The sequence below is a fragment of the Misgurnus anguillicaudatus genome, chromosome 21 (genome assembly GCF_027580225.2).
Source record: "Misgurnus anguillicaudatus chromosome 21, ASM2758022v2, whole genome shotgun sequence".
NCBI lineage: Eukaryota > Metazoa > Chordata > Actinopteri > Cypriniformes > Cobitidae > Misgurnus > Misgurnus anguillicaudatus.
This window is the reverse complement of record NC_073357.2, coordinates 15,385,001-15,408,578: the sequence shown is the minus strand read 5'-3', so window position 1 is coordinate 15,408,578 and position 23,578 is coordinate 15,385,001. Positions and strand designations below refer to the sequence as shown.

Below are 23,578 nucleotides of genomic sequence, written 5' to 3'. Positions count from 1 at the left end.
AAATTCACCTTCTTTTTTGTTTATTTGACCTTTTTTAAAAAGTTCTTCATAATATTCTCTGACTTCCTTTAATATTCCCTGTGTTTCTATTATTTTATCACCATTCTTTCCTCTTATTTCTTTTATTGTCTCTCCACTACCTTTACTTTTCTCTAAATTAAAAAAGAATTTTGTGCACTTCTCTCCTTCCACCAGATATTTTGCTTTACTTCTTATCTTAGCCCCTCTACATTTTCGCTCTTCTATATCTCTCAACATTTCCTCTAAATTCAATATTTTCTCAATATCTCCATTTTCTTTATTTAATTCTTCATTTAGATCTTTTCTTACCTCTTCTTCCTTACTTCTCTTAGCCTTTTGTATTAGTTTACTGATTTTAATAGTATATTTCTTTATTTCATATTTTGTATTATCCCACCATATTCGTATATCTTCCCGAGACATCTTATCTTGTTTCTCATTAGCTATTATATTTTCTATTGCTTTTTTGTATGATTCCTGTTTTAAAATCTCTGCATTTAAAACCCATACTCCTTTACCTCTTTCAACTTCATTAAAATCTATATTCATAAGCAGGAAATCATGATCGCTTAAAGCAGTTTCCTTATAATAAATACTATGTATAAAATCCTCCAGTTCTCTTTTACATAATATAAAATCAATTCTACTTTGTTTTAAAAAATTATCTACTATTTGTCTTCTAGAGTATTGTTTTTTCCCCTCATTTCTTTCTCTCCATATGTCTACGAAATTATTGTTTTCTATTAGTTTCTCTAATTCTTTTCTTCCACTGTCACTCTTAAATACCATACCATCCGCTAAATCAATTCTATTAAAAACTGTATTGAAATCACCAATTAATATCGCATTTTCCCATGAGTACATTAAACTTGCAATCTTTGCAAAAAAAAACCTTTTTTCTTTCTCCACAACTGGAGCATGCACATTACATAGAGTTATACTTTTCCCTTCATTTTTTATCTTTATAGCTAAACATTTTCCTTCTTCATCTTTATATAATTCTTCAATACTGCTGCTCATTTCTTTCTTGACTAAAATTGCTACCCCTCTCCCCATTTTACCATCACCATTATTATAAAATATTTCACCTTGCCACTTTTTCTGAAAAACCTCTATTATTTCATCATTCCAGTTTGTTTCTTGTATAAAAATGATATTTTGTTTTTTACACAGTTCTTTGACCTTTTCAAACTTATCAATACTCAATAAACCTCTAACATTAATTGAAACCAGTCGCCAAAACATACACATATATAATATATTAAATATCAGTCCCATTAGTCAGTACTTTCAGGTTCCATTACGTCATCTTGCATGCCTCTCATATGTTCAAGTTTTCTACTCACTCTTTTCTTTTTAGCAATTTTAAAGTTCGGAATCACCTTTATGGATCTTCTTCTATGCAGCATCTCTTTTGTAAGTGAATGATCCTCATTGAGATTTTCCTGCTCCATCCTTTCTATTTTGTCCATCTCTGTCTTAGATATTTCCAAAGGTGTCCATGTATCACTCTGTTCCTTCAGATTTTCATCATCTTTTTCCAGCTGATCCAGTTGTGTTTCGGGTACCTCTGAAATCATGCATGCACCTTCTTCAACATTCCCTCTCTTGTCCAATTCAATTACTTCCTCACTGCTTAGTACATCCTTTGGTTCTGTGTTTTTTTCCGTTCTTTCAGTTGGAGCAACATTTATAAAGTCCATCTTATCCATTTTATCTTGTGATTCCTCTTCCTCATCCGATAGCTCCTGAGACTCTTCTTGATTTTCTGCAACACTATTATTTTCCATCCAGCATTCGCATTTTACCAAGGCTCTGTTGCAATCCGGGCATTTAACAGCAGTACAATTCCTAGCATAATGGCCCTGCTCCTCACATTCACGACATGTAAAATTTGGACAGTCCTTGAGTATATGTCCCGGATCCATGCAGAGTCGACAGATTTTCATCTGACGATCGTGCATAATCCGGAAATATTGTGCTCCTTCCGCCGTCTCAAATTTCGTGCTGTAGGGCAGGGAAGCCACGTCTTTAGGAAATCTTACTTTAAGATATCTTGTACCATCTGCAATATCTGTTCCCGGATAATATCTTCTTTTTATATCTGTCACTGGTATCACACGCCATTGGTAAAGTTTATGCAAAATCTGTTCATTGTTCAAATAAGCCGGCAGGTGCATAAATGAAACAATACATTCTCTTGTTTCTAAAGTTCTTACTTCACAACTCTGATTTTTGACAATTAATCCATCCAGAAGATCTTCACATGATTCTTCATTTACTAAAGTAAGTTCATATTCTTTTCCTGCTCTGGGTCTTACCGCTATTAGTTTTCCTGCTCCAATCTTGTCTGTCACAGCTTTTATCACATCCTCTGCTTTTCCATCAATCACTTCTTTTAAATCCACAATAATAGTTGCTTCTTTTGCATAGGTTCTTTTGTTCCGGTCATTCTTTTTTCCATTAACATCCATCTTCTGTTTTGTTTCAGTGTCTTTGTCTCGTTGTGTTTCCTTTCTTTCATCGTCCGCCATGTTTCTTCTACTTTTTTGTTTTTAAACAAGTGGCTCCCCAAACAGTTTACACTGTTGGGGAGCACTTTGAAATAATATTCAAAATTAACTTATATAATATTAAATGAAAAAACTTTTAAACAAAACAAAAAATAAATCAAAACCATGTGGTGAGCCTCTCTCACCAAACTACTGCCAACTCACTTCCTGTGTGCTCTCTAGCGCTCTCAGGGTGGTGTGGCCGTAAGCGAGCGCTGATTCGATTCGAGAGCCACTTCAAGACTAATGTGGCAACGCCATGCCATCGGCGAACGCTTACAGAAAGGATGCATTTCTGGAAAAAATTATATGAATAAATAATTAATTAAATGCTTACATCACCTGGTATTCCCAGGCGGTCTCCCATCCAAGTACTAACCAGGCCCGACCCTGCTTGGCTTCCGAGATCAGACGAGAGCGGGCGTGCTCAGGGTGGTGTGGCCGTAAGCGAGCGCTGACTTGATTCGAGAGCCACTTCAAGACTAATGTGGCAACGCCATGCCATCGGCGAACGCTTACAAAAAGGATGCATTTCTGGAAAAAAGTTATATGAATAAATAATTAAATAATTAATTAAATGCTTACAGCACCTGGTATTCCCAGGCGGTCTCCCATCCAAGTACTAACCAGGCCCGACCCTGCTTGGCTTCCGAGATCAGACGAGAGCGGGCGTGCTCAGGGTGGTGTGGCCGTAAGCGAGCGCTGATTCGATTCGAGAGCCACTTCAAGACTAATGTGGCAACGCCATGCCATCGGCGAACGCTTACAGAAAGGATGCATTTCTGGAAAAAAATTATATGAATAAATAATTAATTAAATGCTTACATCACCTGGTATTCCCAGGCGGTCTCCCATCCAAGTACTAACCAGGCCCGACCCTGCTTGGCTTCCGAGATCAGACGAGAGCGGGCGTGCTCAGGGTGGTGTGGCCGTAAGCGAGCGCTGACTCGATTCGAGAGCCACTTCAAGACTAATGTGGCAACGCCATGCCATCGGCGAACGCTTACAGAAAGGATGCATTTCTGGAAAAAAATTATATGAATAAATTATTAAATAATTAATTAAATAAAGAATTAAATGCTTACAGCACCTGGTATTCCCAGGCGGTCTCCCATCCAAGTACTAACCAGGCCCGACCCTGCTTGGCTTCCGAGATCAGACGAGAGCGGGCGTGCTCAGGGTGGTGTGGCCGTAAGCGAGCGCTGACTCGATTCGAGAGCCACTTCAAGACTAATGTGGCAACGCCATGCCATCGGCGAACGCTTACAGAAAGGATGCATTTCTGGAAAAAAATTATATGAACAAATAATTAAATAATTAATTAAATGCTTACAGCACCTGGTATACCCAGGCGGTCTCCCATCCAAGTACTAACCAGGCCCGACCCTGCTTGGCTTCCGAGATCAGACGAGAGCGGGCGTGCTCAGGGTGGTGTGGCCGTAAGCAAGCGCTGACTCGATTCGAGAGCCACTTCAAGACTAATGTGGCAACGCCATGCCATCGGCGAACGCTGACAGAAAGGATGCATTTCTGGAAAAAAATTATATGAATAAATAATTCAATAATTAATTAAATAAAGAATTAAATGCTTACAGCACCTGGTATTCCCAGGCGGTCTCCCATCCAAGTACTAACCAGGCCCGACCCTGCTTGGCTTCCGAGATCAGAAGAGAGCGGGCGTGCTCAGGACAGTGTGGCCGTAAGCGAGCGCTTACTCGATTCGAGAGCCACTTCAAGACTAATGTGGCAACGCCATGCCATCGGCGAACGCTTACAGAAAGGATGCATTTCTGGAAAAAATTATATGAATAAATAATTAAATAATTAATTAAATAAAGAATTAAATGCTTACAGCACCTGGTATTCCCAGGCGGTCTCCCATCCAAGTACTAACCAGGCCCGACCCTGCTTGGCTTCCGAGATCAGACGAGAGCGGGCGTGCTCAGGGTGGTGTGGCCGTAAGCGAGCGCTGACTTGATTCGAGAGCCACTTCAAGACTAATGTGGCAACGCCATGCCATCGGCGAACGCTTACAAAAAGGATGCATTTCTGGAAAAAAGTTATATGAATAAATAATAAAATAAAGAATTAAATGCTTACAGCACCTGGTATTCCCAGGCGGTCTCCCATCCAAGTACTAACCAGGCCCGACCCTGCTTGGCTTCCGAGATCAGACGAGAGCGGGTGTGCTCAGGGTGGTGTGGCCGTAAGCGAGCGCTGACTCAAATCGAGAGCCACTTCAAGACTAATGTGGCAACGCCATGCCATCGGCAAACGCTTACAGAAAGGATGCATTTCTGGAAAAAAATTATATGAATAAATAATTAAATAATTAATTAAATGCTTACAGCACCTGGGATTCCCAGGCGGTCTCCCATCCAAGTACTAACCAGGCCCGACCCTGCTTGGCTTCCGAGATCAGACGAGAGCGGGCGTGCTCAGGGTGGTGTGGCCGTAAGCGAGCGCTGACTCGATTCGAGAGCCACTTCAAGACTAATGTGGCAACACCATGCCATCGGCGAACGCTTACAGAAAGGATGCATTTCTGGAAAAAATTATATGAATAAATAATTAATTAAATGCTTACAGCACCTGGTATTCCCAGGCGGTCTCCCATCCAAGTACTAACCAGGCCCGACCCTGCTTGGCTTCCGAGATCAGACGAGAGCGGGCGTGCTCAGGGTGGTGTGGCCGTAAGCGAGCGCTGACTCGATTCGAGAGCCACTTCAAGACTAATGTGGCAACGCCATGCCATCGGCGAACGCTTACAGAAAGGATGCATTTCTGGAAAAAAATTATATGAATAAATAATTAAATAATTAATTAAATAAAGAATTAAATGCTTACAGCACCTGGTATTCCCAGGCGGTCTCCCATCCAAGTACTAACCAGGCCCGACCCTGCTTGGCTTCCGAGATCAGACGAGAGCGGGCGTGCTCAGGACGGTGTGGCCGTAAGCGAGCGCTCACTCGATTCGAGAGCCACTTCAAGACTAATGTGGCAACGCCATGCCATCGGCGAACGCTTACAGAAAGGATGCATTTCTGGAAAAAAATTATATGAATAAATAATTAAATAATTAATTAAATAAAGAATTAAATGCTTACAGCACCTGGTATTCCCAGGCGGTCTCCCATCCAAGTACTAACCAGGCCCGACCCTGCTTGGCTTCCGAGATCAGACGAGAGCGGGCGTGCTCAGGGTGGTGTGGCCGTAAGCGAGCGCTGACTCGATTCGAGAGCCACTTCAAGACTAATGTGGCAACGCCATGCCATCGGCGAACGCTTACAGAAAGGATGCATTTCTGGAAAAAAATTATATGAATAAATAATTAAATAATTAATTAAATAAAGAATTAAATGCTTACAGCACCTGGTATTCCCAGGCGGTCTCCCATCCAAGTACTAACCAGGCCCGACCCTGCTTGGCTTCCGAGATCAGACGAGAGCGGGCGTGCTCAGGGTGGTGTGGCCGTAAGCGAGCGCTGACTCGATTCGAGAGCCACTTCAAGACTAATGTGGCAACGCCATGCCATCGGCGAACGCTTACAGAAAGGATGCATTTCTGGAAAAAAATTATATGAATAAATAATTAAATAATTAATTAAATAAAGAATTAAATGCTTACAGCACCTGGTATTCCCAGGCGGTCTCCCATCCAAGTACTAACCAGGCCCGACCCTGCTTGGCTTCCGAGATCAGACGAGAGCGGGCGTGCTCAGGGTGGTGTGGCCGTAAGCGAGAGCTGATTCGATTCGAGAGCCACTTCAAGACAAATGTGGCAACGCCATGCCATCGGTGAACGCTTACAGAAAGGATGCATTCTGGAAAAAAATTATATGAATAAATAATTAAATAATTAATTAAATGCTTACAGCACCTGGGATTCCCAGGCGGTCTCCCATCCAAGTACTAACCAGGCCCGACCCTGCTTGGCTTCCGAGATCAGACGAGAGCGGGCGTGCTCAGGGTGGTGTGGCCGTAAGCGAGCGCTGACTCGATTCGAGAGTCACTTCAAGACTAATGTGGCAACGCCATGCTATCGGTGAACGCTTACAGAAAGGATGCATTTCTGGAAAAAAATTATATGAATAAACAATTAAATAATTAATTAAATAAAGAATTAAATGCTTACAGCACCTGGTATTCCCAGGCGGTCTCCCATCCAAGTACTAACCAGGCCCGACCCTGCTTGGCTTCCGAGATCAGACGAGAGCGGGCGTGCTCAGGACGGTGTGGCCGTAAGCGAGCGCACACTCGATTCGAGAGCCACTTCAAGACTAATGTGGCAACGCCATGCCATCGGCGAACGCTTACAGAAAGGATGCATTTCTGGAAAAAAATTATATGAATAAACAATTAAATAATTAATTAAATAAAGAATTAAATGCTTACAGCACCTGGTATTCCCAGGCGGTCTCCCATCCAAGTACTAACCAGGCCCGACCCTGCTTGGCTTCCGAGACCAGACGAGAGCGGGCGTGCTCAGGGTGGTGTGGCCGTAAGCGAGCGCTGACTCGATTCGAGAGCCACTTCAAGACTAATGTGGCAACGCCATGCCATCGGCGAACGCTTACAGAAAGGATGCATTTCTGGAAAAAAATTATATGAATAAATAATTAAATAATTAATTAAATAAAGAATTAAATTCTTACAGCACCTGGTATTCCCAGGCGGTCTCCCATCCAAGTACTAACCAGGCCCGACCCTGCTTGGCTTCCGAGATCAGACGAGAGCGGGCGTGCTCAGGGTGGTGTGGCCGTAAGCGAGCGCTGACTCGATTCGAGAGCCACTTCAAGACTAATGTGGCAACGCCATGCCATCGGCGAACGCTTACAGAAAGGATGCATTTCTGGAAAAAAATTATATGAATGAATAATTAAATAATTAATTAAATAAAGAATTAAATGCTTACAGCACCTGGTATTCCCAGGCGGTCTCCCATCCAAGTACTAACCAGGCCCGACCCTGCTTGGCTTCCGAGATCAGACGAGAGCGGGCGTGCTCAGGGTGGTGTGGCCGTAAGCGAGCGCTGATTCGATTCGAGAGCCACTTCAAGACAAATGTGGCAACGCCATGCCATCGGCGAACGCTTACAGAAATGATGCATTCTGGAAAAAAATTATATGAATAAATAATTAAATAATTAATTAAATGCTTACAGCACCTGGGATTCCCAGGTGGTCTCCCATCCAAGTACTAACCAGGCCCGACCCTGCTTGGCTTCCGAGATCAGACGAGAGCGGGCGTGCTCAGGGTGGTGTGGCCGTAAGCAAGCACTGACTCGATTCGAGAGCCACTTCAAGACTAATGTGGCAACACCATGCCATCGGCGAACGCTTACAGAAAGGATGCATTTCTGGAAAAAAATTATATGAATAAATAATTAATTAAATGCTTACAGCACCTGGTATTCCCAGGCGGTCTCCCATCCAAGTACTAACCAGGCCCGACCCTGCTTGGCTTCCGAGATCAGACGAGAGCGGGCGTGCTCAGGGTGGTGTGGCCGTAAGCGAGCGCTGACTCGATTCGAGAGCCACTTCAAGACTAATGTGGCAACGCCATGCCATCGGCGAACGCTTACAGAAAGAATGCATTTCTGGAAAAAAATTATATGAATAAATAATTAAATAATTAATTAAATAAAGAATTAAATGCTTACAGCACCTGGTATTCCCAGGCGGTCTCCCATCCAAGTACTAACCAGGCCCGACCCTGCTTGGCTTCCGAGATCAGACGAGAGCGGGCGTGCTCAGGACGGTGTGGCCGTAAGCGAGCGCTCACTCGATTCGAGAGCCACTTCAAGACTAATGTGGCAACGCCATGCCATCGGCGAACGCTTACAGAAAGGATGCATTTCTGGAAAAAAATTATATGAATAAATAATTAAATAATTAATTAAATAAAGAATTAAATGCTTACAGCACCTGGTATTCCCAGGCGGTCTCCCATCCAAGTACTAACCAGGCCCGACCCTGCTTGGCTTCCGAGATCAGACGAGAGCGGGCGTGCTCAGGGTGGTGTGGCCGTAAGCGAGCGCTGACTCGATTCGAGAGCCACTTCAAGACTAATGTGGCAACGCCATGCCATCGGCGAACGCTTACAGAAAGGATGCATTTCTGGAAAAAAATTATATGAATAAGTAATTAAATAATTAATTAAATAAAGAATTAAATGCTTACAGCACCTGGTATTCCCAGGCGGTCTCCCATCCAAGTACTAACCAGGCCCGACCCTGCTTGGCTTCCGAGATCAGACGAGAGCGGGCGTGCTCAGGGTGGTGTGGCCGTAAGCGAGCGCTGACTCGATTCAAGAGCCACTTCAAGACTAATGTGGCAACGCCATGCCATCGGCGAACGCTTACAGAAAGGATGCATTTCTGGAAAAAAAATTATATGAATACATAATTAAATAATTAATCAAATAAAGAATTAAAGGCTTACAGCACCTGGTATTCCCAGGCAGTCTGCCAACCAAGTACTAACCAGGCCCGACCCTGCTTGGCTTCCGAGATCAGACGAGAGCGGGCGTGCTCAGGGTGGTGTGGCCGTAAGCAAGCGCTGACTCGATTCGAGAGCCACTTCAAAACTAATGTGGCAACGCCATGCCATCGGCGAACGCTTACAGAAAGGATGCTTTTCTGGAAAAAAATTATATGAATAAATAATTAAATAATTAATTAAATAAAGAATTAAATGCTTACAGCACCTGGTATTCCCAGGCGGTCTGCCATACAAGTACTAACCAGGCCCGACCCTGCTTGGCTTCCGAGATCAGACGAGAGCGGGCGTGCTCAGGGTGGTGTGGCCCTAAGCGAGCGCTGATTCGATTCGAGAGCCACTTCAAGACTAATGTGGCAACGCCATGCCATCGGCGAACGCTTACAGAAAGAATGCATTTCTGGAAAAAAATTATATGAATAAATAATTAAATAATTAATTAAATAAAGAATTAAATGCTTACAGCACCTGGTATTCCCAGGCGGTCTCCCATCCAAGTACTAACCAGGCCCGACCCTGCTTGGCTTCCGAGATCAGACGAGAGCGGGCGTGCTCAGGACGGTGTGGCCGTAAGCGAGCGCTCACTCGATTCGAGAGCCACTTCAAGACTAATGTGGCAACGCCATGCCATCGGCGAACGCTTACAGAAAGGATGCATTTCTGGAAAAAAATTATATGAATAAATAATTAAATAATTAATTAAATAAAGAATTAAATGCTTACAGCACCTGGTATTCCCAGGCGGTCTCCCATCCAAGTACTAACCAGGCCCGACCCTGCTTGGCTTCCGAGATCAGACGAGAGCGGGCGTGCTCAGGGTGGTGTGGCCGTAAGCGAGCGCTGACTCGATTCGAGAGCCACTTCAAGACTAATGTGGCAACGCCATGCCATCGGCGAACGCTTACAGAAAGGATGCATTTCTGGAAAAAAATTATATGAATAAATAATTAAATAATTAATTAAATAAAGAATTAAATGCTTACAGCACCTGGTATTCCCAGGCGGTCTCCCATCCAAGTACTAACCAGGCCCGACCCTGCTTGGCTTCCGAGATCAGACGAGAGCGGGCGTGCTCAGGGTGGTGTGGCCGTAAGCGAGCGCTGACTCGATTCGAGAGCCACTTCAAGACTAATGTGGCAACGCCATGCCATCGGCGAACGCTTACAGAAAGGATGCATTTCTGGAAAAAAATTATATGAATAAATAATTAAATAATTAATTAAATAAAGAATTAAATGCTTACAGCACCTGGTATTCCCAGGCGGTCTCCCATCCAAGTACTAACCAGGCCCGACCCTGCTTGGCTTCCGAGATCAGACGAGAGCGGGCGTGCTCAGGGTGGTGTGGCCGTAAGCGAGAGCTGATTCGATTCGAGAGCCACTTCAAGACAAATGTGGCAACGCCATGCCATCGGCGAACGCTTACAGAAAGGATGCATTCTGGAAAAAAATTATATGAATAAATAATTAAATAATTAATTAAATGCTTACAGCACCTGGGATTCCCAGGCGGTCTCCCATCCAAGTACTAACCAGGCCCGACCCTGCTTGGCTTCCGAGATCAGACGAGAGCGGGCGTGCTCAGGGTGGTGTGGCCGTAAGCGAGCGCTGACTCGATTCGAGAGTCACTTCAAGACTAATGTGGCAACGCCATGCTATCGGTGAACGCTTACAGAAAGGATGCATTTCTGGAAAAAAATTATATGAATAAACAATTAAATAATTAATTAAATAAAGAATTAAATGCTTACAGCACCTGGTATTCCCAGGCGGTCTCCCATCCAAGTACTAACCAGGCCCGACCCTGCTTGGCTTCCGAGATCAGACGAGAGCGGGCGTGCTCAGGACGGTGTGGCCGTAAGCGAGCGCACACTCGATTCGAGAGCCACTTCAAGACTAATGTGGCAACGCCATGCCATCGGCGAACGCTTACAGAAAGGATGCATTTCTGGAAAAAAATTATATGAATAAATAATTAAATAATTAATTAAATAAAGAATTAAATGCTTACAGCACCTGGTATTCCCAGGCGGTCTCCCATCCAAGTACTAACCAGGCCCGACCCTGCTTGGCTTCCGAGACCAGACGAGAGCGGGCGTGCTCAGGGTGGTGTGGCCGTAAGCGAGCGCTGACTCGATTCGAGAGCCACTTCAAGACTAATGTGGCAACGCCATGCCATCGGCGAACGCTTACAGAAAGGATGCATTTCTGGAAAAAAATTATATGAATAAATAATTAAATAATTAATTAAATAAAGAATTAAATGCTTACAGCACCTGGTATTCCCAGGCGGTCTCCCATCCAAGTACTAACCAGGCCCGACCCTGCTTGGCTTCCGAGATCAGACGAGAGCGGGCGTGCTCAGGGTGGTGTGGCCGTAAGCGAGCGCTGACTCGATTCGAGAGCCACTTCAAGACTAATGTGGCAACGCCATGCCATCGGCGAACGCTTACAGAAAGGATGCATTTCTGGAAAAAAATTATATGAATGAATAATTAAATAATTAATTAAATAAAGAATTAAATGCTTACAGCACCTGGTATTCCCAGGCGGTCTCCCATCCAAGTACTAACCAGGCCCGACCCTGCTTGGCTTCCGAGATCAGACGAGAGCGGGCGTGCTCAGGGTGGTGTGGCCGTAAGCGAGCGCTGATTCGATTCGAGAGCCACTTCAAGACAAATGTGGCAACGCCATGCCATCGGCGAACGCTTACAGAAATGATGCATTCTGGAAAAAAATTATATGAATAAATAATTAAATAATTAATTAAATGCTTACAGCACCTGGGATTCCCAGGTGGTCTCCCATCCAAGTACTAACCAGGCCCGACCCTGCTTGGCTTCCGAGATCAGACGAGAGCGGGCGTGCTCAGGGTGGTGTGGCCGTAAGCAAGCACTGACTCGATTCGAGAGCCACTTCAAGACTAATGTGGCAACACCATGCCATCGGCGAACGCTTACAGAAAGGATGCATTTCTGGAAAAAATTATATGAATAAATAATTAATTAAATGCTTACAGCACCTGGTATTCCCAGGCGGTCTCCCATCCAAGTACTAACCAGGCCCGACCCTGCTTGGCTTCCGAGATCAGACGAGAGCGGGCGTGCTCAGGGTGGTGTGGCCGTAAGCGAGCGCTGACTCGATTCGAGAGCCACTTCAAGACAAATGTGGCAACGCCATGCCATCGGCGAACGCTTACAGAAAGGATGCATTTCTGGAAAAAAATTATATGAATAAATAATTAAATAATTAATTAAATAAAGAATTAAATGCTTACAGCACCTGGTATTCCCAGGCGGTCTCCCATCCAAGTACTAACCAGGCCCGACCCTGCTTGGCTTCCGAGATCAGACGAGAGCGGGCGTGCTCAGGGTGGTGTGGCCGTAAGCGAGCGCTGACTCGATTCGAGAGCCACTTCAAGACTAATGTGGCAACGCCATGCCATCGGCGAACGCTTACAGAAAGGATGCATTTCTGGAAAAAAATTATATGAATAAGTAATTAAATAATTAATTAAATAAAGAATTAAATGCTTACAGCACCTGGTATTCCCAGGCGGTCTCCCATCCAAGTACTAACCAGGCCCGACCCTGCTTGGCTTCCGAGATCAGACGAGAGCGGGCGTGCTCAGGGTGGTGTGGCCGTAAGCGAGCGCTGACTCGATTCAAGAGCCACTTCAAGACTAATGTGGCAACGCCATGCCATCGGCGAACGCTTACAGAAAGGATGCATTTCTGGAAAAAAAATTATATGAATACATAATTAAATAATTAATCAAATAAAGAATTAAAGGCTTACAGCACCTGGTATTCCCAGGCAGTCTGCCAACCAAGTACTAACCAGGCCCGACCCTGCTTGGCTTCCGAGATCAGACGAGAGCGGGCGTGCTCAGGGTGGTGTGGCCGTAAGCAAGCGCTGACTCGATTCGAGAGCCACTTCAAAACTAATGTGGCAACGCCATGCCATCGGCGAACGCTTACAGAAAGGATGCTTTTCTGGAAAAAAATTATATGAATAAATAATTAAATAATTAATTAAATAAAGAATTAAATGCTTACAGCACCTGGTATTCCCAGGCGGTCTGCCATACAAGTACTAACCAGGCCCGACCCTGCTTGGCTTCCGAGATCAGACGAGAGCGGGCGTGCTCAGGGTGGTGTGGCCCTAAGCGAGCGCTGATTCGATTCGAGAGCCACTTCAAGACTAATGTGGCAACGCCATGCCATCGGCGAACGCTTACAGAAAGAATGCATTTCTGGAAAAAAATTATATGAATAAATAATTAAATAATTAATTAAATAAAGAATTAAATGCTTACAGCACCTGGTATTCCCAGGCGGTCTCCCATCCAAGTACTAACCAGGCCCGACCCTGCTTGGCTTCCGAGATCAGACGAGAGCGGGCGTGCTCAGGACGGTGTGGCCGTAAGCGAGCGCTCACTCGATTCGAGAGCCACTTCAAGACTAATGTGGCAACGCCATGCCATCGGCGAACGCTTACAGAAAGGATGCATTTCTGGAAAAAAATTATATGAATAAATAATTAAATAATTAATTAAATAAAGAATTAAATGCTTACAGCACCTGGTATTCCCAGGCGGTCTCCCATCCAAGTACTAACCAGGCCCGACCCTGCTTGGCTTCCGAGATCATACGAGAGCGGGCGTGCTCAGGGTGGTGTGGCCGTAAGCGAGCGCTGACTCGATTCAAGAGCCACTTCAAGACTAATGTGGCAACGCCATGCCATCGGCGAACGCTTACAGAAAGGATGCATTTCTGGAAAAAAAATTATATGAATACATAATTAAATAATTAATCAAATAAAGAATTAAAGGCTTACAGCACCTGGTATTCCCAGGCAGTCTGCCAACCAAGTACTAACCAGGCCCGACCCTGCTTGGCTTCCGAGATCAGACGAGAGCGGGCGTGCTCAGGGTGGTGTGGCCGTAAGCGAGCGCTGACTCGATTCGAGAGCCACTTCAAAACTAATGTGGCAACGCCATGCCATCGGCGAACGCTTACAGAAAGGATGCATTTCTGGAAAAAAATTATATGAATAAATAATTAAATAATTAATTAAATAAAGAATTAAATGCTTACAGCACCTGGTATTCCCAGGCGGTCTGCCATACAAGTACTAACCAGGCCCGACCCTGCTTGGCTTCCGAGATCAGACGAGAGCGGGCGTGCTCAGGGTGGTGTGGCCCTAAGCGAGCGCTGATTCGATTCGAGAGCCACTTCAAGACTAATGTGGCAACGCCATGCCATCGGCGAACGCTTACAGAAAGGATGCATTCTGGAAAAAAATTATATGAATAAATAATTAAATAATTAATTAAATAAAGAATTAAATGCTTACAGCACCTGGTATTCCCAGGCGGTCTCCCATCCAAGTACTAACCAGGCCCGACCCTGCTTGGCTTCCGAGATCAGACGAGAGCGGGCGTGCTCAGGGTGGTGTGGCCGTAAGCGAGCGCTGACTCAATTCGAGAGCCACTTCAAGACTAATGTGGCAACGCCATGCCATCGGCAAACGCTTACAGAAAGGATGCATTTCTGGAAAAAAATTATATGAATAAATAATTAAATAATTAATTAAATGCTTACAGCACCTGGGATTCCCAGGCGGTCTCCCATCCAAGTACTAACCAGGCCCGACCCTGCTTGGCTTCCGAGATCAGACGAGAGCGGGCGTGCTCAGGGTGGTGTGGCCGTAAGCGAGCGCTGACTCGATTCGAGAGCCACTTCAAGACTAATGTGGCAACACCATGCCATCGGCGAACGCTTACAGAAAGGATGCATTTCTGGAAAAAATTATATGAATAAATAATTAATTAAATGCTTACAGCACCTGGTATTCCCAGGCGGTCTCCCATCCAAGTACTAACCAGGCCCGACCCTGCTTGGCTTCCGAGATCAGACGAGAGCGGGCGTGCTCAGGGTGGTGTGGCCGTAAGCGAGCGCTGACTCGATTCGAGAGCCACTTCAAGACTAATGTGGCAACGCCATGCCATCGGCGAACGCTTACAGAAAGGATGCATTTCTGGAAAAAAATTATATGAATAAATAATTAAATAATTAATTAAATAAAGAATTAAATGCTTACAGCACCTGGTATTCCCAGGCGGTCTCCCATCCAAGTACTAACCAGGCCCGACCCTGCTTGGCTTCCGAGATCAGACGAGAGCGGGCGTGCTCAGGACGGTGTGGCCGTAAGCGAGCGCTCACTCGATTCGAGAGCCACTTCAAGACTAATGTGGCAACGCCATGCCATCGGCGAACGCTTACAGAAAGGATGCATTTCTGGAAAAAAATTATATGAATAAATAATTAAATAATTAATTAAATAAAGAATTAAATGCTTACAGCACCTGGTATTCCCAGGCGGTCTCCCATCCAAGTACTAACCAGGCCCGACCCTGCTTGGCTTCCGAGATCAGACGAGAGCGGGCGTGCTCAGGACGGTGTGGCCATAAGCGAGCGCTCACTCGATTCGAGAGCCACTTCAAGACTAATGTGGCAACGCCATGCCATCGGCGAACGCTTACAGAAAGGATGCATTTCTGGAAAAAATTATATGAATAAATAATTAAATAATTAATTAAATAAAGAATTAAATGCTTACAGCACCTGGTATTCCCAGGCGGTCTCCCATCCAAGTACTAACCAGGCCCGACCCTGCTTGGCTTCCGAGATCAGACGAGAGCGGGCGTGCTCAGGGTGGTGTGGCCGTAAGCGAGCGCTGACTCGATTCGAGAGCCACTTCAAGACTAATGTGGCAACGCCATGCCATCGGCGAACGCTTACAGAAAGGATGCATTTCTGGAAAAAAATTATATGAATAAATAATTAAATAATTAATTAAATAAAGAATTAAATGCTTACAGCACCTGGTATTCCCAGGCGGTCTCCCATCCAAGTACTAACCAGGCCCGACCCTGCTTGGCTTCCGAGATCAGACGAGAGCGGGCGTGCTCAAGGTGGTGTGGCCGTAAGCGAGCGCTGACTCGATTCGAGAGCCACTTCAAGACTAATGTGGCAATGCCATGCCATCGGCGAACGCTTACAGAAAGGATGCATTTCTGGAAAAAAATTATATGAATAAATAATTAAATAATTAATTAAATAAAGAATTAAATGCTTACAGCACCTGGTATTCCCAGGCGGTCTCCCATCCAAGTACTAACCAGGCCCGACCCTGCTTGGCTTCCGAGATCAGACGAGAGCGGGCGTGCTCAGGGTGGTGTGGCCGTAAGCGAGCGCTGATTCGATTCGAGAGCCACTTCAAGACAAATGTGGCAACGCCATGCCATCGGCGAACGCTTACAGAAAGGATGCATTCTGGAAAAAAATTATATGAATAAATAATTAAATAATTAATTAAATGCTTACAGCACCTGGGATTCCCAGGCGGTCTCCCATCCAAGTACTAACCAGGCCCGACCCTGCTTGGCTTCCGAGATCAGACGAGAGCGGGCGTGCTCAGGGTGGTGTGGCCGTAAGCGAGCGCTGACTCGATTCGAGAGCCACTTCAAGACTAATGTGGCAACACCATGCCATCAGCGAACGCTTACAGAAAGGATGCATTTCTGGAAAAAATTATATGAATAAATAATTAATTAAATGCTTACAGCACCTGGTATTCCCAGGCGGTCTCCCATCCAAGTACTAACCAGGCCCGACCCTGCTTGGCTTCCGAGATCAGACGAGAGCGGGCGTGCTCAGGGTGGTGTGGCCGTAAGCGAGCGCTGACTCGATTCGAGAGTCACTTCAAGACTAATGTGGCAACGCCATGCTATCGGTGAACGCTTACAGAAAGGATGCATTTCTGGAAAAAAATTATATGAATAAACAATTAAATAATTAATTAAATAAAGAATTAAATGCTTACAGCACCTGGTATTCCCAGGCGGTCTCCCATCCAAGTACTAACCAGGCCCGACCCTGCTTGGCTTCCGAGATCAGACGAGAGCGGGCGTGCTCAGGACGGTGTGGCCGTAAGCGAGCGCACACTCGATTCGAGAGCCACTTCAAGACTAATGTGGCAACACCATGCCATCGGCGAACGCTTACAGAAAGGATGCATTTCTGGAAAAAAATTATATGAATAAATAATTAAATAATTAATTAAATAAAGAATTAAATGCTTACAGCACCTGGTATTCCCAGGCGGTCTCCCATCCAAGTACTAACCAGGCCCAACCCTGCTTGGCTTCCGAGACCAGACGAGAGCGGGCGTGCTCAGGGTGGTGTGGCCGTAAGCGAGCGCTGACTCGATTCGAGAGCCACTTCAAGACTAATGTGGCAACGCCATGCCATCGGCGAACGCTTACAGAAAGGATGCATTTCTGGAAAAAAATTATATGAATAAATAATTAAATAATTAATTAAATAAAGAATTAAATGCTTACAGCACCTGGTATTCCCAGGCGGTCTCCCATCCAAGTACTAACCAGGCCCGACCCTGCTTGGCTTCCGAGATCAGACGAGAGCGGGCGTGCTCAGGGTGGTGTGGCCGTAAGCGAGCGCTGACTCGATTCGAGAGCCACTTCAAGACTAATGTGGCAACGCCATGCCATCGGCGAACGCTTACAGAAAGGATGCATTTCTGGAAAAAAATTATATGAATGAATAATTAAATAATTAATTAAATAAAGAATTAAATGCTTACAGCACCTGGTATTCCCAGGCGGTCTCCCATCCAAGTACTAACCAGGCCCGACGCTGCTTGGCTTCCGAGATCAGACGAGAGCGGGCGTGCTCAGGGTGGTGTGGCCGTAAGCGAGCGCTGATTCGATTCGAGAGCCACTTCAAGACAAATGTGGCAACGCCATGCCATCGGCGAACGCTTACAGAAATGATGCATTCTGGAAAAAAATTATATGAATAAATAATTAAATAATTAATTAAATGCTTACAGCACCTGGGATTCCCAGGTGGTCTCCCATCCAAGTACTAACCAGGCCCGACCCTGCTTGGCTTCCGAGATCAGACGAGAGCGGGCGTGCTCAGGGTGGTGTGGCCGTAAGCGAGCACTGACTCGATTCGAGAGCCACTTCAAGACTAATGTTGCAACACCATGCCATCGGCGAACGCTTACAGAAAGGATGCATTTCTGGAAAAAATTATATGAATAAATAATTAATTAAATGCTTACAGCACCTGGCATTCCCAGGAGGTCTCCCATCCAAGTACTAACCAGGCCCGACCCTGCTTGGCTTCCGAGATCAGACGAGAGCGGGCGTGCTCAGGGTGGTGTGGCCGTAAGCGAGCGCTGACTCGATTCGAGAGCCACTTCAAGACTAATGTGGCAACGCCATGCCATCGGCGAACGCTTACAGAAAGGATGCATTTCTGGAAAAAAATTATATGAATAAATAATTAAATAATTAATTAAATAAAGAATTAAATGCTTACAGCACCTGGTATTCCCAGGCGGTCTCCCATCCAAGAACTAACCAGGCCCGACCCTGCTTGGCTTCCGAGATCAGACGAGAGCGGGCGTGCTCAGGACGGTGTGGCCGTAAGCGAGCGCTCACTCGATTCGAGAGCCACTTCAAGACTAATGTGGCAACGCCATGCCATCGGCGAACGCTTACAGAAAGGATGCATTTCTGGAAAAAAATTATATGAATAAATAATTAAATAATTAATTAAATAAAGAATTAAATGCTTACAGCACCTGGTATTCCCAGGCGGTCTCCCATCCAAGTACTAACCAGGCCCGACCCTGCTTGGCTTCCGAGATCAGACGAGAGCGGGCGTGCTCAGGGTGGTGTGGCCGTAAGCGAGCGCTGACTCGATTCGAGAGCCACTTCAAGACTAATGTGGCAACGCCATGCCATCGGCGAACACTTACAGAAAGGATGCATTTCTGGAAAAAAACTTATATGAATAAGTAATTAAATAATTAATTAAATAAATAATTAAATGCTTACAGCACCTGGTATTCCCAGGCGGTCTCCCATCCAAGTACTAACCAGGCCCGACCCTGCTTGGCTTCCGAGATCAGACGAGAGCGGGCGTGCTCAGGGTGGTGTGGTCGTAAGCGAGCGCTGACTCAATTCGAGAGCCACTTCAAGACTAATGTGGCAACGCCATGCCATCGGCAAACGCTTACAGAAAGGATGCATTTCTGGAAAAAAATTATATGAATAAATAATTAAATAATTAATTAAATGCTTACAGCACCTGGGATTCCCAGGCGGTCTCCCATCCAAGTACTAACCAGGCCCGACCCTGCTTGGCTTCCGAGATCAGACGAGAGCGGGCGTGCTCAGGGTGGTGTGGCCGTAAGCGAGCGCTGACTCGATTCGAGAGCCACTTCAAGACTAATGTGGCAACACCATGCCATCGGCGAACGCTTACAGAAAGGATGCATTTCTGGAAAAAATTATATGAATAAATAATTAATTAAATGCTTACAGCACCTGGTATTCCCAGGCGGTCTCCCATCCAAGTACTAACCAGGCCCGACCCTGCTTGGCTTCCGAGATCAGACGAGAGCGGGCGTGCTCAGGGTGGTGTGGCCTTAAGCGAGAGCTGACTCGATTCGAGAGCCACTTCAAGACTAATGTGGCAACGCCATGCCATCGGCGAACGCTTACAGAAAGGATGCATTTCTGGAAAAAAATTATATGAATAAATAATTAAATAATTAATTAAATAAAGAATTAAATGCTTACAGCACCTGGTATTCCCAGGCGGACTCCCATCCAAGTACTAACCAGGCCCGACCCTGCTTGGCTTCCGAGATCAGACGAGAGCGGGCGTGCTCAGGACGGTGTGGCCGTAAGCGAGCGCTCACTCGATTCGAGAGCCACTTCAAGACTAATGTGGCAACGCCATGCCATCGGCGAACGCTTACAGAAAGGATGCATTTCTGGAAAAAAATTATATGAATAAATAATTAAATAATTAATTAAATAAAGAATTAAATGCTTAGAGCACCTGGTATTCCCAGGCGGTCTCCCATCCAAGTACTAACCAGGCCCGACCCTGCTTGGCTTCCGAGATCAGACGAGAGCGGGCGTGCTCAGGGTGGTGTGGCCGTAAGCGAGCGCTGACTCGATTCGAGAGCCACTTCAAGACTAATGTGGCAACGCCATGCCATCGGCGAACGCTTACAGAAAGGATGCATTTCTGGAAAAAAATTATATGAATAAATAATTAAATAATTAATTAAATGCTTACAGCACCTGGTATTCCCAGGCGGTCTTCCATCCAAGTACTAACCAGGCCCGACCCTGCTTGGCTTCCGAGATCAGACGAGAGCGGGCGTGCTCAGGGTGGAGTGGCCGTAAGCGAGCGCTGATTCGATTCGAGAGCCACTTCAAGACAAATGTGGCAACGCCATGCCATCGGCGAACGCTTACAGAAAGGATGCATTCTGGAAAAAAATTATATGAATAAATAATTAAATAATTAATTAAATGCTTACAGCACCTGGGATTCCCAGGCGGTCTCCCATCCAAGTACTAACCAGGCCCGACCCTGCTTGGCTTCCGAGATCAGACGAGAGCGGGCGTGCTCAGGGTGGTGTGGCCGTAAGCGAGCGCTGACTCGATTCGAGAGCCACTTCAAGACTAATGTGGCAACACCATGCCATCGGCGAACGCTTACAGAAAGGATGCATTTCTGGAAAAAATTATATGAATAAATAATTAATTAAATGCTTACAGCACCTGGTATTCCCAGGCGGTCTCCCATCCAAGTACTAACCAGGCCCGACCCTGCTTGGCTTCCGAGATCAGACGAGAGCGGGCGTGCTCAGGGTGGTGTGGCCGTAAGCGAGCGCTGACTCGATTCGAGAGTCACTTCAAGACTAATGTGGCAACGCCATGCTATCGGTGAACGCTTACAGAAAGGATGCATTTCTGGAAAAAAATTATATGAATAAACAATTAAATAATTAATTAAATAAAGAATTAAATGCTTACAGTACCTGGTATTTCCAGGCGGTCTCCCATCCAAGTACTAACCAGGCCCGACCCTGCTTGGCTTCCGAGATCAGACGAGAGCGGGCGTGCTCAGGACGGTGTGGCCGTAAACGAGCGCACACTCGATTCGAGAGCCACTTCAAGACTAATGTGGCAACGCCATGCCATCGGCGAACGCTTACAGAAAGGATGCATTTCTGGAAAAAAATTATATGAATAAATAATTAAATAATTAATTAAATAAAGAATTAAATGCTTACAGCACCTGGTATTCCCAGGCGGTCTCCCATCCAAGTACTAACCAGGCCCGACCCTGCCTGGCTTCGGAGACCAGACGAGAGCGGGCGTGCTCAGGGTGGTGTGGCCGTAAGCGAGCGCTGATTCGATTCGAGAGCCACTTCAAGACAAATGTGGCAACGCCATGCCATCGGCGAACGCTTACAGAAATGATGCATTCTGGAAAAAAATTATATGAATAAATAATTAAATAATTAATTAAATGCTTACAGCACCTGGGATTCCCAGGTGGTCTCCCATCCAAGTACTAACCAGGCCCGACCCTGCTTGGCTTCCGAGATCAGACGAGAGCGGGCGTGCTCAGGGTGGTGTGGCCGTAAGCGAGCACTGACTCGATTCGAGAGCCACTTCAAGACTAATGTGGCAACACCATGCCATCGGCGAACGCTTACAGAAAGGATGCATTTCTGGAAAAAATTATATGAATAAATAATTAAATAATTAATTAAATAAAGAATTAAATGCTTACAGCACCTGGTATTCCCAGGCGGTCTCCCATCCAAGTACTAACCAGGCCCGACCCTGCTTGGCTTCCGAGATCAGACGAGAGCGGGCGTGCTCAGGACGGTGTGGCCGTAAGCGAGCGCTCACTCGATTCGAGAGCCACTTCAAGACTAATGTGGCAACGCCATGCCATCGGCGAACGCTTACAGAAAGGATGCATTTCTGGAAAAAAATTATATTAATAAATAATTAAATAATTAATAAAATAAAGAATTAAATGCTTACAGCACCTGGTATTCCCAGGCGGTCTCCCATCCAAGTACTAACCAGGCCCGACCCTGCTTGGCTTCCGAGATCAGACGAGAGCGGGCGTGCTCAGGGTGGTGTGGCCGTAAGCGAGCGCTGACTCGATTCGAGAGCCACTTCAAGACTAATGTGGCAACGCCATGCCATCGGCGAACGCTTACAGAAAGGATGCATTTCTGGAAAAAAACTTACATGAATAAATAAATAAATAATTAATTAAATAAAGAATTAAATGCTTACAGCACCTTGTATTCCCAGGCGGTCTCCCATCCAAGTACTAACCAGGCCCGACCCTGCTTGGCTTCCGAGATCAGACGAGAGCGGGCGTGCTCAGGGTGGTGTGGCCGTAAGCGAGCGCTGACTCGATTCGAGAGCCACTTCAAGACTAATGTGGCAACGCCATGCCATCGGCGAACGCTTACAGAAAGGATGCATTTCTGGAAAAAAATTATATGAATAAATAATTAATTAAATGCTTACAGCACCTGGTATTCCCAGGCGGTCTCCTATCCAAGTACTAACCAGGCCCGATCCTGCTTGGCTTCCGAGATCAGACGAGAGCGGGCGTGCTCAGGGTGGTGTGGCCGTAAGCGAACGCTGACTCGATTCGAGAGCCACTTCAAGACTAATGTGGCAACGCCATGCCATCGGCGAACGTTTACAGAAAGGATGCATTTCTGGAAAAAAATTATATGAATAAATAATTAAATAATTAATTAAATAAAGAATTAAATGCTTACAGCACCTGGTATTCCCAGGCGGTCTCCCATCCAAGTACTAACCAGGCCCGACCCTGCTTGGCTTCCGAGATCAGACGAGAGCGGGCGTGCTCAGGGTGGTGTGGCCGTAAGCGAGCGCTTACTCGATTCGAGAGGCACTTCAAGACTAATGTGGCAACGCCATGCCATCGGCGAACGCTTACAGAAAGGATGCATTTCTGGAAAAAAATTATATGAATAAATAATTAAATAATTAATTAAATAAAGAATTAAATGCTTACAGCACCTGGTATTCCCAGGCGGTCTCCCATCCAAGTACTAACCAGGCCCGATCCTGCTTGGCTTCCGAGATCAGACGAGAGCGGGCGTGCTCAGGGTGGTGTGGCCGTAAGCGAGCACTGACTCGATTCGAGAGCCACTTCAAGACTAATGTGGCAACGCCATGCCATCGGCGAACGCTTACAGAAAGGATGCATTTCTGGAAAAAAATGATATGAATAAATAATTAAATAATTAATTAAATAAAGAATTAAATGCTTACAGCACCTGGTATTCCCAGGCGGTCTCCCATCCAAGTACTAATCAGGCCCGACCCTGCTTGGCTTCCGAGATCAGACGAAAGCGGGCGTGCTCAGGACGGTGTGGCCGTAAGCGAGCGCTTACTCGATCCGAGAGCCACTTCAAGACTAATGTGGCAACGCCATGCCATCGGCGAACGCTTACAGAAAGGATGCATTTCTGGAAAAAATTATATGAATAAATAATTAAATAATTAATTAAATAAAGAATTAAATGCTTACAGC

The 23,578-nt window shown here is 45.7% G+C and overlaps 69 non-coding genes and 13 pseudogenes across 69 annotated transcripts in view; all 82 read right to left on the bottom strand.

The window, feature by feature from the left end:
* Positions 1-2,903: 2,903 nt before the first annotated feature.
* LOC141358507 (5S ribosomal RNA) lies at positions 2,904-3,022 on the bottom strand. The gene has a single exon (XR_012365003.1). It is a non-coding gene; the product is annotated as a 5S ribosomal RNA (ribosomal RNA).
* Positions 3,023-3,151: 129 nt separating this feature from the next.
* Positions 3,152-3,270, bottom strand: LOC141355353 (5S ribosomal RNA). Its single transcript, XR_012361782.1, has one exon. It is a non-coding gene; the product is annotated as a 5S ribosomal RNA (ribosomal RNA).
* Positions 3,271-3,391: 121 nt separating this feature from the next.
* LOC129416906 (5S ribosomal RNA) lies at positions 3,392-3,510 on the bottom strand. Its single transcript, XR_012365001.1, has one exon. It is a non-coding gene; the product is annotated as a 5S ribosomal RNA (ribosomal RNA).
* Positions 3,511-3,651: 141 nt separating this feature from the next.
* On the bottom strand, positions 3,652-3,770 carry LOC129417358 (5S ribosomal RNA). The gene has a single exon (XR_012361781.1). It is a non-coding gene; the product is annotated as a 5S ribosomal RNA (ribosomal RNA).
* A 129-nt stretch (positions 3,771-3,899) lies between these two features.
* Positions 3,900-4,018, bottom strand: LOC141358403 (5S ribosomal RNA). The gene has a single exon (XR_012364898.1). It is a non-coding gene; the product is annotated as a 5S ribosomal RNA (ribosomal RNA).
* A 141-nt stretch (positions 4,019-4,159) lies between these two features.
* LOC141353783 (5S ribosomal RNA) lies at positions 4,160-4,278 on the bottom strand (annotated as a pseudogene).
* Positions 4,279-4,418: 140 nt separating this feature from the next.
* On the bottom strand, positions 4,419-4,537 carry LOC141355352 (5S ribosomal RNA). Its single transcript, XR_012361780.1, has one exon. It is a non-coding gene; the product is annotated as a 5S ribosomal RNA (ribosomal RNA).
* Positions 4,538-4,666: 129 nt separating this feature from the next.
* On the bottom strand, positions 4,667-4,785 carry LOC129417553 (5S ribosomal RNA). The gene has a single exon (XR_012361589.1). It is a non-coding gene; the product is annotated as a 5S ribosomal RNA (ribosomal RNA).
* A 129-nt stretch (positions 4,786-4,914) lies between these two features.
* LOC141357113 (5S ribosomal RNA) lies at positions 4,915-5,033 on the bottom strand. The gene has a single exon (XR_012363592.1). It is a non-coding gene; the product is annotated as a 5S ribosomal RNA (ribosomal RNA).
* Positions 5,034-5,153: 120 nt separating this feature from the next.
* On the bottom strand, positions 5,154-5,272 carry LOC141355350 (5S ribosomal RNA). The gene has a single exon (XR_012361778.1). It is a non-coding gene; the product is annotated as a 5S ribosomal RNA (ribosomal RNA).
* Positions 5,273-5,413: 141 nt separating this feature from the next.
* LOC141357701 (5S ribosomal RNA) lies at positions 5,414-5,532 on the bottom strand. The gene has a single exon (XR_012364188.1). It is a non-coding gene; the product is annotated as a 5S ribosomal RNA (ribosomal RNA).
* A 141-nt stretch (positions 5,533-5,673) lies between these two features.
* Positions 5,674-5,792, bottom strand: LOC141355349 (5S ribosomal RNA). The gene has a single exon (XR_012361777.1). It is a non-coding gene; the product is annotated as a 5S ribosomal RNA (ribosomal RNA).
* Positions 5,793-5,933: 141 nt separating this feature from the next.
* On the bottom strand, positions 5,934-6,052 carry LOC141355348 (5S ribosomal RNA). Its single transcript, XR_012361776.1, has one exon. It is a non-coding gene; the product is annotated as a 5S ribosomal RNA (ribosomal RNA).
* A 141-nt stretch (positions 6,053-6,193) lies between these two features.
* On the bottom strand, positions 6,194-6,312 carry LOC141355347 (5S ribosomal RNA). Its single transcript, XR_012361775.1, has one exon. It is a non-coding gene; the product is annotated as a 5S ribosomal RNA (ribosomal RNA).
* A 128-nt stretch (positions 6,313-6,440) lies between these two features.
* LOC141357112 (5S ribosomal RNA) lies at positions 6,441-6,559 on the bottom strand. The gene has a single exon (XR_012363591.1). It is a non-coding gene; the product is annotated as a 5S ribosomal RNA (ribosomal RNA).
* Positions 6,560-6,700: 141 nt separating this feature from the next.
* Positions 6,701-6,819, bottom strand: LOC141357699 (5S ribosomal RNA). Its single transcript, XR_012364186.1, has one exon. It is a non-coding gene; the product is annotated as a 5S ribosomal RNA (ribosomal RNA).
* A 141-nt stretch (positions 6,820-6,960) lies between these two features.
* Positions 6,961-7,079, bottom strand: LOC141357801 (5S ribosomal RNA). The gene has a single exon (XR_012364288.1). It is a non-coding gene; the product is annotated as a 5S ribosomal RNA (ribosomal RNA).
* A 141-nt stretch (positions 7,080-7,220) lies between these two features.
* On the bottom strand, positions 7,221-7,339 carry LOC141358120 (5S ribosomal RNA). The gene has a single exon (XR_012364609.1). It is a non-coding gene; the product is annotated as a 5S ribosomal RNA (ribosomal RNA).
* Positions 7,340-7,480: 141 nt separating this feature from the next.
* LOC141355346 (5S ribosomal RNA) lies at positions 7,481-7,599 on the bottom strand. Its single transcript, XR_012361774.1, has one exon. It is a non-coding gene; the product is annotated as a 5S ribosomal RNA (ribosomal RNA).
* A 128-nt stretch (positions 7,600-7,727) lies between these two features.
* On the bottom strand, positions 7,728-7,846 carry LOC141357021 (5S ribosomal RNA). The gene has a single exon (XR_012363493.1). It is a non-coding gene; the product is annotated as a 5S ribosomal RNA (ribosomal RNA).
* Positions 7,847-7,967: 121 nt separating this feature from the next.
* Positions 7,968-8,086, bottom strand: LOC141355345 (5S ribosomal RNA). The gene has a single exon (XR_012361773.1). It is a non-coding gene; the product is annotated as a 5S ribosomal RNA (ribosomal RNA).
* Positions 8,087-8,227: 141 nt separating this feature from the next.
* On the bottom strand, positions 8,228-8,346 carry LOC141357698 (5S ribosomal RNA). The gene has a single exon (XR_012364185.1). It is a non-coding gene; the product is annotated as a 5S ribosomal RNA (ribosomal RNA).
* A 141-nt stretch (positions 8,347-8,487) lies between these two features.
* On the bottom strand, positions 8,488-8,606 carry LOC141355344 (5S ribosomal RNA). Its single transcript, XR_012361772.1, has one exon. It is a non-coding gene; the product is annotated as a 5S ribosomal RNA (ribosomal RNA).
* A 141-nt stretch (positions 8,607-8,747) lies between these two features.
* LOC141355343 (5S ribosomal RNA) lies at positions 8,748-8,866 on the bottom strand. The gene has a single exon (XR_012361771.1). It is a non-coding gene; the product is annotated as a 5S ribosomal RNA (ribosomal RNA).
* A 142-nt stretch (positions 8,867-9,008) lies between these two features.
* LOC141353843 (5S ribosomal RNA) lies at positions 9,009-9,127 on the bottom strand (annotated as a pseudogene).
* A 141-nt stretch (positions 9,128-9,268) lies between these two features.
* On the bottom strand, positions 9,269-9,387 carry LOC141354119 (5S ribosomal RNA; annotated as a pseudogene).
* A 141-nt stretch (positions 9,388-9,528) lies between these two features.
* Positions 9,529-9,647, bottom strand: LOC141357697 (5S ribosomal RNA). The gene has a single exon (XR_012364184.1). It is a non-coding gene; the product is annotated as a 5S ribosomal RNA (ribosomal RNA).
* A 141-nt stretch (positions 9,648-9,788) lies between these two features.
* On the bottom strand, positions 9,789-9,907 carry LOC141355342 (5S ribosomal RNA). Its single transcript, XR_012361770.1, has one exon. It is a non-coding gene; the product is annotated as a 5S ribosomal RNA (ribosomal RNA).
* A 141-nt stretch (positions 9,908-10,048) lies between these two features.
* On the bottom strand, positions 10,049-10,167 carry LOC141355341 (5S ribosomal RNA). Its single transcript, XR_012361769.1, has one exon. It is a non-coding gene; the product is annotated as a 5S ribosomal RNA (ribosomal RNA).
* Positions 10,168-10,308: 141 nt separating this feature from the next.
* Positions 10,309-10,427, bottom strand: LOC141355339 (5S ribosomal RNA). Its single transcript, XR_012361767.1, has one exon. It is a non-coding gene; the product is annotated as a 5S ribosomal RNA (ribosomal RNA).
* A 128-nt stretch (positions 10,428-10,555) lies between these two features.
* LOC141357111 (5S ribosomal RNA) lies at positions 10,556-10,674 on the bottom strand. The gene has a single exon (XR_012363590.1). It is a non-coding gene; the product is annotated as a 5S ribosomal RNA (ribosomal RNA).
* A 141-nt stretch (positions 10,675-10,815) lies between these two features.
* On the bottom strand, positions 10,816-10,934 carry LOC141357696 (5S ribosomal RNA). Its single transcript, XR_012364183.1, has one exon. It is a non-coding gene; the product is annotated as a 5S ribosomal RNA (ribosomal RNA).
* Positions 10,935-11,075: 141 nt separating this feature from the next.
* On the bottom strand, positions 11,076-11,194 carry LOC141357799 (5S ribosomal RNA). The gene has a single exon (XR_012364286.1). It is a non-coding gene; the product is annotated as a 5S ribosomal RNA (ribosomal RNA).
* Positions 11,195-11,335: 141 nt separating this feature from the next.
* LOC141355338 (5S ribosomal RNA) lies at positions 11,336-11,454 on the bottom strand. Its single transcript, XR_012361766.1, has one exon. It is a non-coding gene; the product is annotated as a 5S ribosomal RNA (ribosomal RNA).
* A 141-nt stretch (positions 11,455-11,595) lies between these two features.
* Positions 11,596-11,714, bottom strand: LOC141355337 (5S ribosomal RNA). The gene has a single exon (XR_012361765.1). It is a non-coding gene; the product is annotated as a 5S ribosomal RNA (ribosomal RNA).
* Positions 11,715-11,842: 128 nt separating this feature from the next.
* LOC141357020 (5S ribosomal RNA) lies at positions 11,843-11,961 on the bottom strand. Its single transcript, XR_012363492.1, has one exon. It is a non-coding gene; the product is annotated as a 5S ribosomal RNA (ribosomal RNA).
* A 120-nt stretch (positions 11,962-12,081) lies between these two features.
* On the bottom strand, positions 12,082-12,200 carry LOC141355336 (5S ribosomal RNA). Its single transcript, XR_012361764.1, has one exon. It is a non-coding gene; the product is annotated as a 5S ribosomal RNA (ribosomal RNA).
* Positions 12,201-12,341: 141 nt separating this feature from the next.
* On the bottom strand, positions 12,342-12,460 carry LOC141355335 (5S ribosomal RNA). Its single transcript, XR_012361763.1, has one exon. It is a non-coding gene; the product is annotated as a 5S ribosomal RNA (ribosomal RNA).
* Positions 12,461-12,601: 141 nt separating this feature from the next.
* Positions 12,602-12,720, bottom strand: LOC141355334 (5S ribosomal RNA). Its single transcript, XR_012361762.1, has one exon. It is a non-coding gene; the product is annotated as a 5S ribosomal RNA (ribosomal RNA).
* Positions 12,721-12,862: 142 nt separating this feature from the next.
* Positions 12,863-12,981, bottom strand: LOC141353842 (5S ribosomal RNA; annotated as a pseudogene).
* A 141-nt stretch (positions 12,982-13,122) lies between these two features.
* LOC141354118 (5S ribosomal RNA) lies at positions 13,123-13,241 on the bottom strand (annotated as a pseudogene).
* A 141-nt stretch (positions 13,242-13,382) lies between these two features.
* LOC141357695 (5S ribosomal RNA) lies at positions 13,383-13,501 on the bottom strand. Its single transcript, XR_012364182.1, has one exon. It is a non-coding gene; the product is annotated as a 5S ribosomal RNA (ribosomal RNA).
* Positions 13,502-13,642: 141 nt separating this feature from the next.
* Positions 13,643-13,761, bottom strand: LOC141357430 (5S ribosomal RNA). The gene has a single exon (XR_012363917.1). It is a non-coding gene; the product is annotated as a 5S ribosomal RNA (ribosomal RNA).
* Positions 13,762-13,903: 142 nt separating this feature from the next.
* Positions 13,904-14,022, bottom strand: LOC141353841 (5S ribosomal RNA; annotated as a pseudogene).
* Positions 14,023-14,163: 141 nt separating this feature from the next.
* LOC141354117 (5S ribosomal RNA) lies at positions 14,164-14,282 on the bottom strand (annotated as a pseudogene).
* A 140-nt stretch (positions 14,283-14,422) lies between these two features.
* On the bottom strand, positions 14,423-14,541 carry LOC141355333 (5S ribosomal RNA). Its single transcript, XR_012361761.1, has one exon. It is a non-coding gene; the product is annotated as a 5S ribosomal RNA (ribosomal RNA).
* A 129-nt stretch (positions 14,542-14,670) lies between these two features.
* Positions 14,671-14,789, bottom strand: LOC141357110 (5S ribosomal RNA). Its single transcript, XR_012363588.1, has one exon. It is a non-coding gene; the product is annotated as a 5S ribosomal RNA (ribosomal RNA).
* Positions 14,790-14,909: 120 nt separating this feature from the next.
* Positions 14,910-15,028, bottom strand: LOC141355332 (5S ribosomal RNA). Its single transcript, XR_012361760.1, has one exon. It is a non-coding gene; the product is annotated as a 5S ribosomal RNA (ribosomal RNA).
* A 141-nt stretch (positions 15,029-15,169) lies between these two features.
* Positions 15,170-15,288, bottom strand: LOC141357694 (5S ribosomal RNA). Its single transcript, XR_012364181.1, has one exon. It is a non-coding gene; the product is annotated as a 5S ribosomal RNA (ribosomal RNA).
* A 141-nt stretch (positions 15,289-15,429) lies between these two features.
* Positions 15,430-15,548, bottom strand: LOC141358342 (5S ribosomal RNA). Its single transcript, XR_012364835.1, has one exon. It is a non-coding gene; the product is annotated as a 5S ribosomal RNA (ribosomal RNA).
* Positions 15,549-15,688: 140 nt separating this feature from the next.
* Positions 15,689-15,807, bottom strand: LOC141355331 (5S ribosomal RNA). The gene has a single exon (XR_012361759.1). It is a non-coding gene; the product is annotated as a 5S ribosomal RNA (ribosomal RNA).
* A 141-nt stretch (positions 15,808-15,948) lies between these two features.
* On the bottom strand, positions 15,949-16,067 carry LOC141357346 (5S ribosomal RNA). The gene has a single exon (XR_012363833.1). It is a non-coding gene; the product is annotated as a 5S ribosomal RNA (ribosomal RNA).
* Positions 16,068-16,208: 141 nt separating this feature from the next.
* On the bottom strand, positions 16,209-16,327 carry LOC141355330 (5S ribosomal RNA). Its single transcript, XR_012361758.1, has one exon. It is a non-coding gene; the product is annotated as a 5S ribosomal RNA (ribosomal RNA).
* A 128-nt stretch (positions 16,328-16,455) lies between these two features.
* LOC141357108 (5S ribosomal RNA) lies at positions 16,456-16,574 on the bottom strand. The gene has a single exon (XR_012363586.1). It is a non-coding gene; the product is annotated as a 5S ribosomal RNA (ribosomal RNA).
* A 120-nt stretch (positions 16,575-16,694) lies between these two features.
* On the bottom strand, positions 16,695-16,813 carry LOC141355329 (5S ribosomal RNA). Its single transcript, XR_012361757.1, has one exon. It is a non-coding gene; the product is annotated as a 5S ribosomal RNA (ribosomal RNA).
* A 141-nt stretch (positions 16,814-16,954) lies between these two features.
* On the bottom strand, positions 16,955-17,073 carry LOC141357693 (5S ribosomal RNA). Its single transcript, XR_012364180.1, has one exon. It is a non-coding gene; the product is annotated as a 5S ribosomal RNA (ribosomal RNA).
* A 141-nt stretch (positions 17,074-17,214) lies between these two features.
* LOC141357383 (5S ribosomal RNA) lies at positions 17,215-17,333 on the bottom strand. Its single transcript, XR_012363870.1, has one exon. It is a non-coding gene; the product is annotated as a 5S ribosomal RNA (ribosomal RNA).
* Positions 17,334-17,474: 141 nt separating this feature from the next.
* On the bottom strand, positions 17,475-17,593 carry LOC141355328 (5S ribosomal RNA). Its single transcript, XR_012361756.1, has one exon. It is a non-coding gene; the product is annotated as a 5S ribosomal RNA (ribosomal RNA).
* Positions 17,594-17,734: 141 nt separating this feature from the next.
* On the bottom strand, positions 17,735-17,853 carry LOC141358574 (5S ribosomal RNA). The gene has a single exon (XR_012365071.1). It is a non-coding gene; the product is annotated as a 5S ribosomal RNA (ribosomal RNA).
* A 128-nt stretch (positions 17,854-17,981) lies between these two features.
* LOC141357019 (5S ribosomal RNA) lies at positions 17,982-18,100 on the bottom strand. The gene has a single exon (XR_012363491.1). It is a non-coding gene; the product is annotated as a 5S ribosomal RNA (ribosomal RNA).
* Positions 18,101-18,220: 120 nt separating this feature from the next.
* On the bottom strand, positions 18,221-18,339 carry LOC141357197 (5S ribosomal RNA). Its single transcript, XR_012363679.1, has one exon. It is a non-coding gene; the product is annotated as a 5S ribosomal RNA (ribosomal RNA).
* A 141-nt stretch (positions 18,340-18,480) lies between these two features.
* Positions 18,481-18,599, bottom strand: LOC141353813 (5S ribosomal RNA; annotated as a pseudogene).
* A 141-nt stretch (positions 18,600-18,740) lies between these two features.
* LOC141355327 (5S ribosomal RNA) lies at positions 18,741-18,859 on the bottom strand. Its single transcript, XR_012361755.1, has one exon. It is a non-coding gene; the product is annotated as a 5S ribosomal RNA (ribosomal RNA).
* A 142-nt stretch (positions 18,860-19,001) lies between these two features.
* On the bottom strand, positions 19,002-19,120 carry LOC141358116 (5S ribosomal RNA). Its single transcript, XR_012364605.1, has one exon. It is a non-coding gene; the product is annotated as a 5S ribosomal RNA (ribosomal RNA).
* A 129-nt stretch (positions 19,121-19,249) lies between these two features.
* LOC141357107 (5S ribosomal RNA) lies at positions 19,250-19,368 on the bottom strand. Its single transcript, XR_012363585.1, has one exon. It is a non-coding gene; the product is annotated as a 5S ribosomal RNA (ribosomal RNA).
* A 120-nt stretch (positions 19,369-19,488) lies between these two features.
* On the bottom strand, positions 19,489-19,607 carry LOC141353520 (5S ribosomal RNA). The gene has a single exon (XR_012360617.1). It is a non-coding gene; the product is annotated as a 5S ribosomal RNA (ribosomal RNA).
* Positions 19,608-19,748: 141 nt separating this feature from the next.
* Positions 19,749-19,867, bottom strand: LOC141358624 (5S ribosomal RNA). Its single transcript, XR_012365121.1, has one exon. It is a non-coding gene; the product is annotated as a 5S ribosomal RNA (ribosomal RNA).
* Positions 19,868-20,008: 141 nt separating this feature from the next.
* Positions 20,009-20,127, bottom strand: LOC141353670 (5S ribosomal RNA; annotated as a pseudogene).
* A 129-nt stretch (positions 20,128-20,256) lies between these two features.
* Positions 20,257-20,375, bottom strand: LOC141353529 (5S ribosomal RNA). The gene has a single exon (XR_012360626.1). It is a non-coding gene; the product is annotated as a 5S ribosomal RNA (ribosomal RNA).
* A 128-nt stretch (positions 20,376-20,503) lies between these two features.
* On the bottom strand, positions 20,504-20,622 carry LOC141357106 (5S ribosomal RNA). Its single transcript, XR_012363584.1, has one exon. It is a non-coding gene; the product is annotated as a 5S ribosomal RNA (ribosomal RNA).
* A 120-nt stretch (positions 20,623-20,742) lies between these two features.
* On the bottom strand, positions 20,743-20,861 carry LOC141355326 (5S ribosomal RNA). Its single transcript, XR_012361754.1, has one exon. It is a non-coding gene; the product is annotated as a 5S ribosomal RNA (ribosomal RNA).
* A 141-nt stretch (positions 20,862-21,002) lies between these two features.
* Positions 21,003-21,121, bottom strand: LOC141354162 (5S ribosomal RNA; annotated as a pseudogene).
* Positions 21,122-21,262: 141 nt separating this feature from the next.
* Positions 21,263-21,381, bottom strand: LOC141354282 (5S ribosomal RNA; annotated as a pseudogene).
* Positions 21,382-21,509: 128 nt separating this feature from the next.
* Positions 21,510-21,628, bottom strand: LOC141357017 (5S ribosomal RNA). Its single transcript, XR_012363489.1, has one exon. It is a non-coding gene; the product is annotated as a 5S ribosomal RNA (ribosomal RNA).
* Positions 21,629-21,768: 140 nt separating this feature from the next.
* LOC141357692 (5S ribosomal RNA) lies at positions 21,769-21,887 on the bottom strand. The gene has a single exon (XR_012364179.1). It is a non-coding gene; the product is annotated as a 5S ribosomal RNA (ribosomal RNA).
* A 141-nt stretch (positions 21,888-22,028) lies between these two features.
* Positions 22,029-22,147, bottom strand: LOC141355325 (5S ribosomal RNA). The gene has a single exon (XR_012361753.1). It is a non-coding gene; the product is annotated as a 5S ribosomal RNA (ribosomal RNA).
* Positions 22,148-22,289: 142 nt separating this feature from the next.
* Positions 22,290-22,408, bottom strand: LOC141353632 (5S ribosomal RNA). The gene has a single exon (XR_012360729.1). It is a non-coding gene; the product is annotated as a 5S ribosomal RNA (ribosomal RNA).
* Positions 22,409-22,529: 121 nt separating this feature from the next.
* On the bottom strand, positions 22,530-22,648 carry LOC141353937 (5S ribosomal RNA; annotated as a pseudogene).
* Positions 22,649-22,789: 141 nt separating this feature from the next.
* LOC141355324 (5S ribosomal RNA) lies at positions 22,790-22,908 on the bottom strand. The gene has a single exon (XR_012361752.1). It is a non-coding gene; the product is annotated as a 5S ribosomal RNA (ribosomal RNA).
* A 141-nt stretch (positions 22,909-23,049) lies between these two features.
* LOC141358369 (5S ribosomal RNA) lies at positions 23,050-23,168 on the bottom strand. Its single transcript, XR_012364864.1, has one exon. It is a non-coding gene; the product is annotated as a 5S ribosomal RNA (ribosomal RNA).
* A 141-nt stretch (positions 23,169-23,309) lies between these two features.
* On the bottom strand, positions 23,310-23,428 carry LOC141353707 (5S ribosomal RNA; annotated as a pseudogene).
* A 140-nt stretch (positions 23,429-23,568) lies between these two features.
* The window catches only part of LOC141355323 (5S ribosomal RNA), a 119-nt gene continuing 109 nt past the window's right edge, over positions 23,569-23,578 (bottom strand). The window contains exon 1 of the ribosomal RNA XR_012361751.1: positions 23,569-23,578. This exon is cut by the window's right edge and continues 109 nt beyond it. This is a non-coding gene — a ribosomal RNA (5S ribosomal RNA).